Source organism: Phasianus colchicus, chromosome 4 (assembly GCF_987193195.1).
Source record: "Phasianus colchicus chromosome 4, bPhaCol1.hap1.1, whole genome shotgun sequence".
Lineage (NCBI taxonomy): Eukaryota > Metazoa > Chordata > Aves > Galliformes > Phasianidae > Phasianus > Phasianus colchicus.
The window spans coordinates 43,957,563-43,970,916 of record NC_143439.1 but is presented as its reverse complement, the minus strand read 5'-3'; the positions used below and the strand labels follow the sequence as shown (position 1 = coordinate 43,970,916).

General features: G+C 34.8%; 1 long non-coding RNA gene across 1 annotated transcript; it reads left to right on the top strand.

Annotated features, from left to right (window-relative positions):
* Positions 1–802: 802 nt before the first annotated feature.
* LOC149918225 (uncharacterized) lies at positions 803–12,138 on the top strand. Its single transcript, XR_016466451.1, has 3 exons — positions 803–853; positions 8,467–8,505; positions 11,206–12,138. It is a non-coding gene; the product is annotated as an uncharacterized LOC149918225 (long non-coding RNA).
* The last annotated feature ends 1,216 nt before the right edge of the window (positions 12,139–13,354 follow it).

Here is a 13,354-nt window from a genome sequence, read left to right as displayed (position 1 = left end):
AGGAGAAGAGAATTTAAACAAGTTCTTAGAATAGATATCCTGGAAATATGTAGTTCAATTCGTTACTTGCTGAGAGACAAAAAACTCCTTATTGGCATTAGGACTATTAAGAAGGAAAACCTGAAAAGTTAAGCAGAGATGAATTTGAGATGTAGCAATATGATACAGGACTACTGAGAGTATAGTGATATCATGCTAGAATATTCTCAGCAGTATTGTTTTAGGGTAATTGCTACATTCACTCTACCTTATAGTATAAATCAGTGTATCAATAGATGTATTTTTACTAGCTATTTTAGTTTGTGTTTGTGCTGTATACTTCAACTGTGTATTCCTATTGCATATTTTAATCAGATATATAATTCTGCCACAAGAAAAGCAGATGCAGTAAAGCTTGACTGATTGATGCTGCTTGTATATTTTAGACTGGCTGTGGGAATCAGCTTGAATTTGCAATTTGGGAGTCAATGAATATTGATACAGAAACTATTCATGGAGCACAAAGCTTGTTACTCTGTATTCTGATAGTATTTTCATTACTTGTTTGGCTGGATTTGAAATACTTGTTAACTAATTTAATTGAGAGAAGGGAAATAAAAATGATTTTGTTTCTTAAAGTGCAAGGATGCAATGATTCTGGAAATAGAACAAACACATTGAAAGCTATTCTTAGGAAGCTACTTTTTTTTTCTTACTATTTCTGCTTTGTGTCTTTTTAACGTGATACCCGATGTTAGCTGCAAATTCTAACTGGTTGTAGAAGTCAGAAATTTTTTTTATACAAAAGCTTAATTCTCTTTTAGCCTCCATAAGAGTCAGTGGGGTGGATTCCTTGTCTGTGGCTATCAATCAGGTGAGGAAAGATGCGGACCCTCAAAAATACTCCACTGGTACTTATCCATAAATTTCTGTGTGTGTCACGAGTGGCAAAATTTCATTTGATAGAAATGTCTAGAGCTGTTTTACTCTTCCACCAAGCACTGCTTATTATGTAAAAAGGGAATCAAAGCCTTTTTTGTTCTCTAAATACTGGTGTTTGAAATGTGTATGGATTAGAAGGGGCATAAGCCTTGTTAATAAATGCTGCCACCATTGGAAATCTCTGTTCCCCTTACTTGACCATGTCAGACCTTTCCTCAGCTGAGTGATGAATGACCAAAATGACTAAAATGCTGTACAATGTACTAGATTTCAAGTAATTAGGAGAAAAGTAGACATGAGATTCAGATAGCACACTAATATCCTTCAAAATCATACAGGCTCACATACTAAAAGTCATTGCTAATACTGGTGTGCACCCAGTAATTACTGGTGTGCACCCTGGATTTAGTTCTAACGATTCTTCATCAAAATCATGGTAACTGTATTGATGAACTGAGTAAAATTGACTTTGCTTCCTCACCCTCCCCCCACTTAGAAGTTCCTCTAGAACTTTTGTGGAAAGCATCGTGTTTAAAAAATGAACAAAACCAACAATAAAAATAAAAATTGCATGAGATCAGACTTGGATGGAGCATGTACTATAAAATACCAGCGGTATCAAAGGCACATCTTGTCAGGTCCTCAGCATGCACTACTGGGCCAACAAAACATGGCATGTTTCCTAGCTACATGTTTAAGCAGTTCTTTACCTACTAAACTTTCCAGAGAATTTTATCATGTTTTGTCCTTCTGAGCAGGACGAGTTAAAATTTTTCTCAAGAAATGTGAGGGGCAGCAAGAAAGATTCATTAGCCTTACTCCGATGCTTACTTAAAAAGAGAGAAAGATGAAAGATTTGATAACTGATGAAACTGCGGTCCATTTGTGGCACTTGAGAAGGAAGGTCTGAGAAAGTGAATTCTATTGATGATGGCCACGATGTGTCAGAAGGTGACAGATCTTGATTTGTCTCTGGTTGATAGGAAAAAGTTCTTAAACCAAGTGTTGAGAAGTAAATGTGAAATCTTCATTTTACAAATTCTTTTTAAATTATTTTAAATGGTGGAGATACTGAATGATCAGAAGTATTATGCTCGTGTGGTGCCTTGGTCAATTTTAACTTCCACTAAAAAAAAAGACAAAGAAAATGTTTGTAAAATTCCCTGAAGTGTGATATGACATCAAATGCACATACCTAGTAAATTATTTTTATTGGAGAAGAACAATCATTGGTAACTTCATGAATTTTAATGGGACAATTACACGTTGATCAATAACATTACTTTTAATGATTTCTTTCACCAACACTTCAGAGTTGTCAGTTGACCTTTAATGGAGATTCAGTGATGCAAAACAGCTCTTTGTAGAATCCAGCCTAATAGGACTTCTAAAAGCTCAAATTACACGCTCAAGTTCAGCTAGTGAAAAGTGATCCTAAATTCTCTAGCATCATGAAAATATCAGGAGAGATCTGTCTTTTCCTTCAGAAACCCTAGCTGTTGTCTCTGATTGGCAGATTCCGATTAGTACTGACTTTATCAATTATCCTCAGGTTTTCTTGCTGCTAATCTGAGTCAAGAAAACATTTGGCACTTCAACAACACCCTTGATTGTCATGGTAAAAATAATAGAACTGAAAGTTAGATGCTATTGAGATAGACATTTACAAACTTGATTTTTCACAGTGAAGTAAAGAAGTTAATTTGAACACTAATAAGTATGGGGGTGAGGATGTAGGTTGCATTGTAATGTTGTTTTTCTCATTTATTCTGCGAGCTTAGTGTTACACATCCTAGTTCTTTACGAAGGTACAGAAGCTTTATGTCACATTATAAGGTGCATTAAGTTGTGGGATCGATATCTTCAGGCCCTGTTTACCCATATGCTGGAGTAGCCACCAGCTTACTCACTCCTCAGTTCAGAGGAGACAGAAACAGAGACTGAAACTATATTTTGGAGGTCAGTTTCTGTAACTGAGCTCAAAAATAGTTTGCTTTGCTTATAATGATCCACCTAAGAATGATCTGGAACTATGTGAGTGCTATGGTAGTTTTTTTATACTGTTATCTCCTTCCTCTTGATTTTTGGTTTAATGTTCAAGGTAGAACAGAGGCCAGTAATACAGAAGACTGTCACCCACTGACAGACAGTAGTTCTTGCTATGAAATCTTAGATGTCTACAGGAATGGTTAGCAGCTTTTTAGAGATCTTCAGAAACTATCCCCAGAATATATGACAGGTTTCTAATATTGAGACTGAATGAGTGACAGATACAAGTCAGACTGAAGTGTTTTGAACTGTATTTGAACTTCTAAATTGTCTTCTCTGTATTGCTTGGAATACTAGCAAAGGCTTTTATATCTTGTAAAAAAAAAAAATAATAATAATAATTTATAAAGGTAAGAGGATATCCTCTTTGGTCAGAGCAAGCACTGAGCTCTGAACTGGTTCTTGTCTGGAACTGTGGACTGTGTGTCCTCAGCAGCACTTTCCTTGGGATCTCTTGGTTTAGCTTCATTGTGGAGGAATCCAGTTTGAGAGGATTTTTTAATGCTACAAATAAGACAAATTGGAGATTGTTAAGAATTGCTTCAAAATTACTGATCCAAACCAAAAAGCAAGTGCACACAATGTTCTAACATGGTCCTTTCCCCCTAACTCTAGCTCCTGTGTGTGTGTATGATTTGCAGAGGAGCAAGTAAGCCCTATTATTTCCTATTATAATTTGCTCTCTTTAATATCAGTACGTAGCAAATGTTTGTTCCTCGCTGGTGGTAAAAAATGTGAAACATTTGAGTTTAGCACATTTTTGAAAGTTTGTCTGTATTTTGCTGATGGATTTGAATTCACAATAAGCATTCATGAATATGCAAAGAGCTTAAAGAGATTTGAAATACTTCTAAGCACAATATTAGACGCCAAGGTGAGTTGTGTGTTTTTTGGGCCGTTATCAATACAAAGCAAAGATGCCATAGTGAGCCTACAGGAAAGGCAATCCCATCAGTGACAGACATTTGTGTTCTGTAAAATGTGTAGATTTTTGACAGAATTCTCAGCATGTAGCAGCACTACAGTGTGTATTAGTATTAATAATGACAATTTACCATCTATAATGAGGCTTTCATAGTGTGCTCACTACTTCTGAACAAGATCAGCATGCATCTGAGTTCATGTAAAAATCAAATATGACCGCATGTACTCTAACTCAAACTGAAGTCAAAACGTGGACATCCTCAATTACAGTATTGTTCCTTTTGACAAAATAAGAAGTAGGAATTGTTGTTAACATATATGCAAGGACTTGAATGCAGTGTTTTTGCAATGACATATATACTAGTTATGATTCTGTAAGTCTCTTACTTGGCAACCAAATGTGCCAGTGATACCTGGGCTATTGAGGGAATGTGTACTAATTCTCTTGAGTGTATACCCATTTTCTCATATATAATGACAAAATATGCTGCAGCTCTGTTTTTTCTTAAAAGGAAATATACATTAAGAAAAATATCTTACTTTCAGAAAAAAATCATACTCCACAATTTAAAACCTCATTATTGTAATTATGTGTTATGTTTCATTAACTGCTTTTGCTACAGCACACTAAGCTAAATAAAATATCTGTACTCAGTATTGTCATGGCAGTATTGAGATTATCAGATTTGTTCACACCTCGTGAATAATTGATGTTCTCTTTTAATGTTGCTCAGGTCACTAACTATGACTATTAGTTTGCCTTCAGTCTAGAAATGTTTCATTCAGTAATGAAAAGATGACGACAAAATTCCTCAGATTACATCTTGGTTGATGATGGTAGATGAACAACAATACTGGTGCTTTCTCTTACTTTAAATAATCACCTAAATTGCTATCTATGTAATAGTTTGATGTATAAAAGAAGCAGGAATACCCTGTGGAGTCAGAAGAGCCTACATTGGTATATAAACGAAGTAGTTTCAGTGCACCAGTTAAGTTAGGCCAATACACAGCTGAGCGTCCAGATCATGTGTCTGCTGAAAACTTTTGCAACAGTGAGGTCTCTGAATGATATTAATATGCAGCATGGCTTCCCACCATAGTGAATTTGCTTATGGTGAAGAGGCACTGAATTTTAGGAAGAAGATTAGATAATCTGAGAAAATGGAATAATTACAAAGATTAAGTTTTTCTATGAAAGAAGAGAATATGTCAAATGATATCTATAAACAAATACTAAGCTTTTTTCTGCTAAAAATGCTTAGAGCTGAGTACTACTCTAAATTTACAGTGTCTTCTGGTACCTTTACAGAATACTGTAAATTGGGATAGACAAATAGCAGCTGTTGTATTTTTGTGTACTTAGGAAGCTTCTGGACCCTGATGCCATGCTTTCCAGAATTCTCTAGAGAGTTAAAGTGATTTTGCTTAGAAACCATAGAATCTTACAGTAATAGTTCTCCACTTGATTCTGAAGGAAGAATTTTGTTTTAGCTCAGCTATGGTTAGTGACTGAAACCAGGTTGGACGAACAGCACAGGTTTTAATAACTGCTAAACTTGACAAGATATTTGATATTGCCAGATATACCAAATTGCAGTTTGCAAGGTTGGTGATGACATAAATACTTCAGTCAGCCAAACAGTTGTTAATGTAGTAAAAGGGAAAAGATACTGTAGAAATAATATTGCTTAACGTATTTTCCTTCAAGTGTCTACTTAGCAAAAAGTCCTGTAGCTTGGCTTGGGAAAGAGTCATGCTCTGCAAACCTTTACTGAATCTGTGCATGTCAATACAATTGGCTTACTTGGATTTATTCTTTCCCGGTGTTTCTAATGCTAACTCCCATCCTGCTAATGTAGCTAGCTTTGATCCTTGGAGACACATTACTCAGTTATCTCAGAAGTTCCTCAAAGCTGTGAAGCTAATCCCTGCCAGAGGACAGTGGGTTATAATTGTCATTGTCCTTCAGAAAGTATTACTGCCAGTGGTTCAGTTTTTCTGTTATTTATTGTTAAAACAACACCCACCCATTTACAAACAGACCGGTTACGAGTTCTGTGGCTTGACCTGCCTTCCAAAGTGCTTTCTAACATTTCTGAATGCCAAGGAATGCAATTCCACTCCTAAAATCCTATCCTGTTGTATTTGAACTGTACTGAAGTAAATGATTTGTGAACTATCAGAATGCTGCTGATAGAAACAGCCTCTAATTTGTTATTCATTTAGACACAGTTCAAATCATTTAATCTTGGGCTCATGGTTATATGTTTCGTGGGTGATGTGGATTTTAAAACAAGTATATCTAATTTATAATAAAATGAAATTCTTTCAGGATAAGTGCCCTTTCCATTTAATATAGTAAGAAAGAAAACTCACATGTATTGCTTAACAACTGTTTCTTTGCTGTAAACTCCCCCTTCTTGAAAAACAAAGCAAACACACAAAACGAAAACAACTTAAAAATACCCCTAGAAACAATGTGCTGAGTCACCCCAGTTATTCCCAGTCAGAAGATTCTGACTGTGTCTACCACTGCTGTGCAGGATAGAGACTTACTTGATTATAGCAAATTAAGAGGGCAGCTGAATCTCTGCACTGAAAATCCTACCTGGGGTTGTGTCAGAAAAGATGTTATAGACATTATAAAAAATAAAAATAAAAAATAGGGAAGTTAGGAGCAGGAAGGCATACTGAAGTGTGCTGAGGTCTAGATTTTCAACTGGAAGTGCAGGGAGCCCTGCAGATTTTACTGTAATGTGTGTGGGGTGGTGGTGGTTTTTTGTTTTTTTTTTTCTGTTCTAGGTGAAGATTTCATTCTACTAAACAGACAACTTCTGCCAGGCAACTGTCAATAAATAACTATTTACATAAATACACACGGCATAATTAAAAACTTGACAAGTCCTTTTCTTTCTACCTTATCCACTACAATAATCAAGCTGCTGGAAACTAGGGCTAGAAAGTGCTGCTACTGTGTAAGAAATGTGTGCTTAGCTTTCAGATATGGAGATCTTTACTGCAGGAAAAAGAACCTGCCAGTTCCCCACCCATAGTCATTTTCTTACTACCTGACTGATTCATTGTTTAGTCTTTTTCAGGAGGTTGAAAAGCCTCAGGGAGAGCAATGATGAAGAAACTATGTGCTACTTAGATGACACTACTAAAAGATTAGTTCAAGCTATGTATTTGTGGTGTTTTTTTCTTTTAATGAGACAGGTAGTTATCTTCGGGGTGAAGATTCACAGCTGAGTGAATTATTTATTCTAGTTCAGAATCAACTATTTCTACAGGCCTACAACATCTCATTTTCTGTGGGACTCCTATAGTACCACTATGAATATATTTGAAACAGGTATGGGAGTCTCAGAATTCTGAAATTGTGTTTAATGTTTGTTTCTCTGAAAATAGCATGGGAGTTTATCATTTTATGGACGCAATAGAGATTCTTACTAAGTAGGTACTTAACGCATCTTCCAAAGGATTTCCCAATTAGCAGGCCACTTAACATCTTAGTGTTGGCACTTAACATCTTTACAGCTGTACTAATCTGTGTTAGGTTTCTGTATTTACTAGGTTTGAGTGAGAGAGAATGTACATGGCTATATTTCAGTAACCAGAAATAATTGCATGGAATGGAAAACTTAATGTTCAGATTCCTATTCTGAAGGCTACATTTGTATTCTGTAGTTACTAGGTTAAGAAATAGTGTCCTCAACATAGGCTTAGCACTTGGGTTTCCTCCATATTTTTAAAGTGTTGGGGTAAAATTTCCACTTCCAGCACTGTAGAGCAGAAGATGTAAATCTGTTCAAAAAGCCCCACTCTTAATAGGAATGAAGAATTGTTTCCTGTGTTCTTTGTTTTCTAAATGTCAGTAGTTCACAGAAGCTAGATGACAGCCTGATAAGGCAGGGTTGAATCTAATTAGATCAAGAAGACAATATATGTGGGTTTTTTTTCAAGAGGTGCTGTAAACAGTAAGTCTAATCTTTACTGTAACTTTTGGATGATGATTCTAGTTTTCATGAACTCTAAATCTGAGGGCTGTGATTCAGGCAAACTTTCAGTTTATCTTGTTACTTGCAAATTTTGGTGTCAACTTTTTATTATGTATATCAAAACATAAGGACTTCAAGAATTAAAGAAAGAGATTTTTGTTTACAAAGCAAGAAAACTATTTTAATCAACGTATTTCTTGAACTAGTTGATTTGTATGTGCATAGTCTGTATATCCTTGGTTTTGATCTTTCTCAAATATTGCATTATGAATTTCATGCCTTTGAGTGTAGAGTGTAGGGGACAACTGTGTGTGTATATGAATAAAAGTTCAAACAAAAATCATACTCTATAGAAACTAAGATAGTGAAAATTTATGAAACATTCTGTCTGAGTGGATGACAGTGCACAGCAAAAGTTAGTAAGTACTAAAAGGTAGGAGTAAAAATACAGTTTGTTTGGATATACATAGAGAAGCATGTAATGACTTTACTAGAAATGGTACTTGTATATTGAATACTTGTTTTTGCAATATGTAATTCACATTTTCATTTTTTTTTTTTTGTTTTTCAGATCTGAAAATAAACGACATTTGAGTCTTCAGACTGTATGGTAAGTAGTACAAACCATTTGTCACCCTTTTCTAAAGATACTGTTTTGCAGTAACTAGTAACAAAAATAAGCTTTATGCTTTTGTTTTTGTAAAGTATGATGTTAAAGTTCTAATTTTTACTGTGGGAATGTTTTACCTTCATATTAATTTCACTGGTTAGACTATTTATCCTACTAATAATTTGTATTATTATGGTAATAATACTTATCAGAGTACTGCCAAAGCCAAGGCTGTGAAAGCATTTCCTAGGAAATGATACAAGAGAGGCTTTTAGTTGGTCTTTGGTCTGTAAAACTCATAAGACTCATAAATCAGAAGTGCAGTGTTCTTTTCACACTATCACTGAAGCAACAGTGCCTCAATGAAATTCAAGAATCTCTCCAAGGGGAACAGTTGCCCTTTTAATTTCTTACACATGCTAATTCATGCTTAAAAAAAAGAGCACACGTTTTTAATTGAAATACAAACAAGAAAGAGAATGACTTCCTAACTCGTATTGACATTCAAAGACTGCACAATCCAAACACAGTTCATTTTTGGGACATGTACCAGTTTCTGTAAAATCATAAGGGATGTGGACAGCCCTTGAATTGTCATTAAGCTGTTTCCTTGGTCCTATTAATGAATTATAGTGATACTTCACTCAGTAGCAGAAAGCATTAGTCAGAGCTACCATCCAGACTTGTGTCTGAAGTCCTTTTTTCTGTGTGAACTGGAGGATTATTGCATCTTTAATGCAAATAATCAGGCATAGTAGACTACATGATGTCCCAAAAATTGGCCTGATGGCAGTCTAAATTATGTAATATTAAAAAGTTTTACTGAAACTGAAAAGACAGAACTTCTCTAAATATGATATAATCATGTTTCTGTGATGATTGACAATGTATATCACTACAACTTGAGGCATTAACATACCTTACTTGTTTTCACATCTTTCTAAACACTTTCCCATTTTCAACAAACATGTTTGTGGTTTTTAAGTGAAACCTTAGTAAATATATATGGACAGCTACTTCTGTTTAATAACTATTTATTAAATTAAAAATATTTTGAAAGCAACACCATTTGATTGTAGTATTCTTAGCCCAGTAACCCAAGTAAGGTATTCTAGAGGACTTTGTAAAAAAAAAAAAAAAAAAAAGTTATGTAAATGATAAGGCTCTGGAATTTTTTTCTAGTGCAGGTATACATATATATGGTTAAATAAATGTGTGCATACATTAATATATGTATAAAAATAATATCAAGAAAATCTGTTTATAGATTTATATAATGAATATTCCATACATCTGAATATAGGTTTGAAATAACTGTATTTTAAAAAATACCAGGATCCAGTCCTTTGATACCCTCATGATACACTTCTATCCATTTCTGAATGTAAAACACTCAGAGAGGAACTATTTGTGAGACAACGTTAAATGCAGCATTGAATGTGCTTTTTTAATTTAATTTTTTGGGGAATAAAGAAGAATGTTTTATTATTCAATCAACAATTAGTTTCCAGAATTGTGCTGAGTTTATTTCAGACCTGGTATGTATGTGCAATAGAAATGGTTTGCTTTACTTCCACTGAAAAAAATAGCACACCTATACACACTTTCACCCTGAACACTGTTATCCTGTCTTGCAATTTTTATTCTACAAAGCTGTCAAAATTCTAAAAATTGGTTTTGAGCATCTGATTATTTTTAGGAACTATGAACGTAGTTCTTGGAAAAAATCCATGCTATACATCCCTTCAGGTTCTTGATGTTCTAAGGATATCTTCAAAATAGCTGTTCAGTTGTGTAACGCGATGTTGAGTTGAAGAAGAACAAGATGCTTGTAACAGTCTGAGTATTTGTCTGTGCTAAGAACAATGTGTCTGCAGTTTTAGTTTGGATTAGTAACAAACTCCTCAATGGATAAACAGAAAGGAGTACAGAGATTAGCTGTGTAGCTAATGTGTCAGAACATCTACCTAGGGGCTTGGGCCTAATAACAAATCAAGTTGAGTAGGTCTTAAAGGGTCTCTTACCAATGTACGAATGCCTTCCTTATTAGAATCTTACAAATAAGATGTTTCTAACTCTTATTTTATTTTGGTCTGAAGAAAAGGATGCTTAGGTCTGGGGGGCTAATCCTAGGAGAGAGCTCAAGCTTAATGCTAAGAACAGATTTAATTACTTTGTTATGTCTGGATGACTGAGTCACTTTGGAATCACTTCTTTCCAAGGTGGTCTGCAACTCAGCTTGCTGAATGCTTTAAATATTCTAGTGGTTGCCAAGTTTCCTAGATATTTAAAAATTGAACATGGCAGCACTGCTTTCTCTTTATAGATTTATCCTTATCCACTTTTTAAAAGTGGTTTCTTTAAACATTAATTAAAATTCAGTTAGAAAAGTAATTAAAATAAATGTTTGAATTCTGCCTGTTCTTTTCTGCTGCTTCTTTCAACTGTACACTTTTTTTAATGAATTCCAGTTTTGTCCCTCTATATATTTTCAAGATTTAATTAAAATTTACCACTGTCCCAGTTAAATGCATATCTCAAAATCAAATATTAAGCAAGAAATCTATGTATGTTAGTGACTTACTTTGCAATTTGAACTCTTCAGTTTCTGAATGATTTGTCTCTATTTCATATCTACAACTGGATTTCAACTGATCTTACTTGAAACTTTTCATTTACAGTCTTACTTCTTCATTGCAGGGGTGGCAGATGCGGTGGGGTGGCAAACCATATTGATGCTTTTTCCTGGAAGTGTACTATCTCTAGAGATTAAGGAACTATATTTTATTTGCACTTTCAGCCATTTCTTTCCTTGTCTGCTAGATACTTTCCTGACTGATAAAGAGACTCTTGTCAACTAATCTAATTCAATATAAATGCATGGAGAAATTGTAGGCTATCTAAAATGTTCTCTGACCAGCTGAGAAACATGGAGGTGGGAGGATTGACTGAGGGGAAAAAAGAAAAAAAAACACTTGATCTGTAAATGGTTATTGCATTGAGTTGCTTGCAATGAGGAAAAAATGTGAGCCATGGAATTACAACTGTTCAGATTTTCAGTTTCTATTCTTTGATTACTCTTCTGAATGGCTAAGTTTTCTGTCTGGTGTACTCTACCTACAGCTGAGAGGCCAGCTTTCTGTGTCAGAAGTAACATACCTTAGTACAGTTTTCTCACAGAGCATCTTTTGGTTTAATACTTTTTGTTAATATAGTGCATGAGTTTTGTATATGACAAAGTGGATGTCTTCAAACAGAAGCTTCTCTAGCCGCGGCGTATTTGTTTGGGATAAAGATTGCTGTCTATCATCTCAATCAGAATGGAGTACAGTTTAAAAATTTACAACTATATTTAATTACTGCTAATGCTCCTTTATATTTCTCCAATTAAGGAGGTTTTCAGGGCAATGGGAGGTATGCTGTTTCCAAGTAGGAAATCTGAAATAGTACAGATCTCATCATGGCCTTCTGTATGGGATAAGCACATATTAAGTAGTGGTGAACAGTTTCTTGATGTACCTGGACTGAAATGTCTATGTAGCAACATATTTTGGTAGGTTAATCAGGCAATTATTGATTCATAGTAATCTCTGACATAGATATTTTTTATGAAATCAGTATTAAGCTTTTCCTTTCTTGTTCACAGTATGTCTGTGTTTTTATTGTCTCTGTGTTTTTCTTTCTTCACCTAAACTGATTCTAACCATTTCTATAATGTGATAGGAAACTGGGCTTATTATTGTTTTGATATTATCCTCCACTGTAAAGGTTGCAGGATAGAAGGAAGAAGTTCAACAGTATTGATAGAAATCCTAAAATCTATACCATGATCCTTCATTTCCTTGGAAGGAGGCACAGAACCTATTAGATCATCTTGCTAAATTGATAAGAAAACCAAAGGTTAGAGATGAAAGAAAAAATGTAAAAGGTATTAAAAAGATACAGCCTTCTGGAACAGAAAGAAACAAGAAGTTGCTGAAGTAGAAAATAGAACTTCTAAAAGGAAAAGAAAATGTATTAACACCAGAGGGACATAAAACTGAAAGTTATAATTCTAGGGAAGATGCCAATAATGCATATAACCTCATGAGAAGAGTAAGTAACTCTGTAAAACATAATGATTCCCTGGAATAAGTGAAGAGTAAATCCTGAAAAAGTGTAAGGCTTTTAAGTCTAGGAACAAATGTGAGATAGCCAGGAAACCTGAGGAAAACTGCATGTCTTGACAGAATCATTCATATTTAAATTGCACAAAATCTAGGGGAGGTGGGAACAGGCAATGGACAAACTGCCTTAGTACTCAAAGTATCCCTGAGCACTTAGGGAAGATTCAAATTGTCAGACTGGATTATTTTCTTGTCAGGAAAAACATGAATTGAGTGAGAATTATTTTTATAGCTCTCCATTTTGTATGAATTCCAACTTCTGGACTTACAGCATTCTCTGGATTTTATATCCATATTGTGTTGATAACTAGGAAATAGACCAGTTGATTTAATTCAACTGTGGTGTTGGTGGCTAACTTAACACCAAAAACACTTTGTGATGTATAAGGCTTTTTATCTAGGAATAGTTACAAAGCCATCAATAGCTACAAATACCGAATCCTAAATTCTTCAGATAATACTGGACCACGTTGTTATTTATCCTGTGTAAATCTCAACTATTTTAATTGAGCAGGTCCAGAAGAGGTCATAAATATAATCAGAGGTCTGGAATACTTCTATGAAGAAAGGTTGAGGGAATTGGGCTTGTTCAGCCTGGAGAAGAGAAGGCTCCAGGGAGACCTCATTATGATCCTTCAGTAGAGGGAGCTTCTAAACAGGAAGGAGGCTGACTTTTTACATGT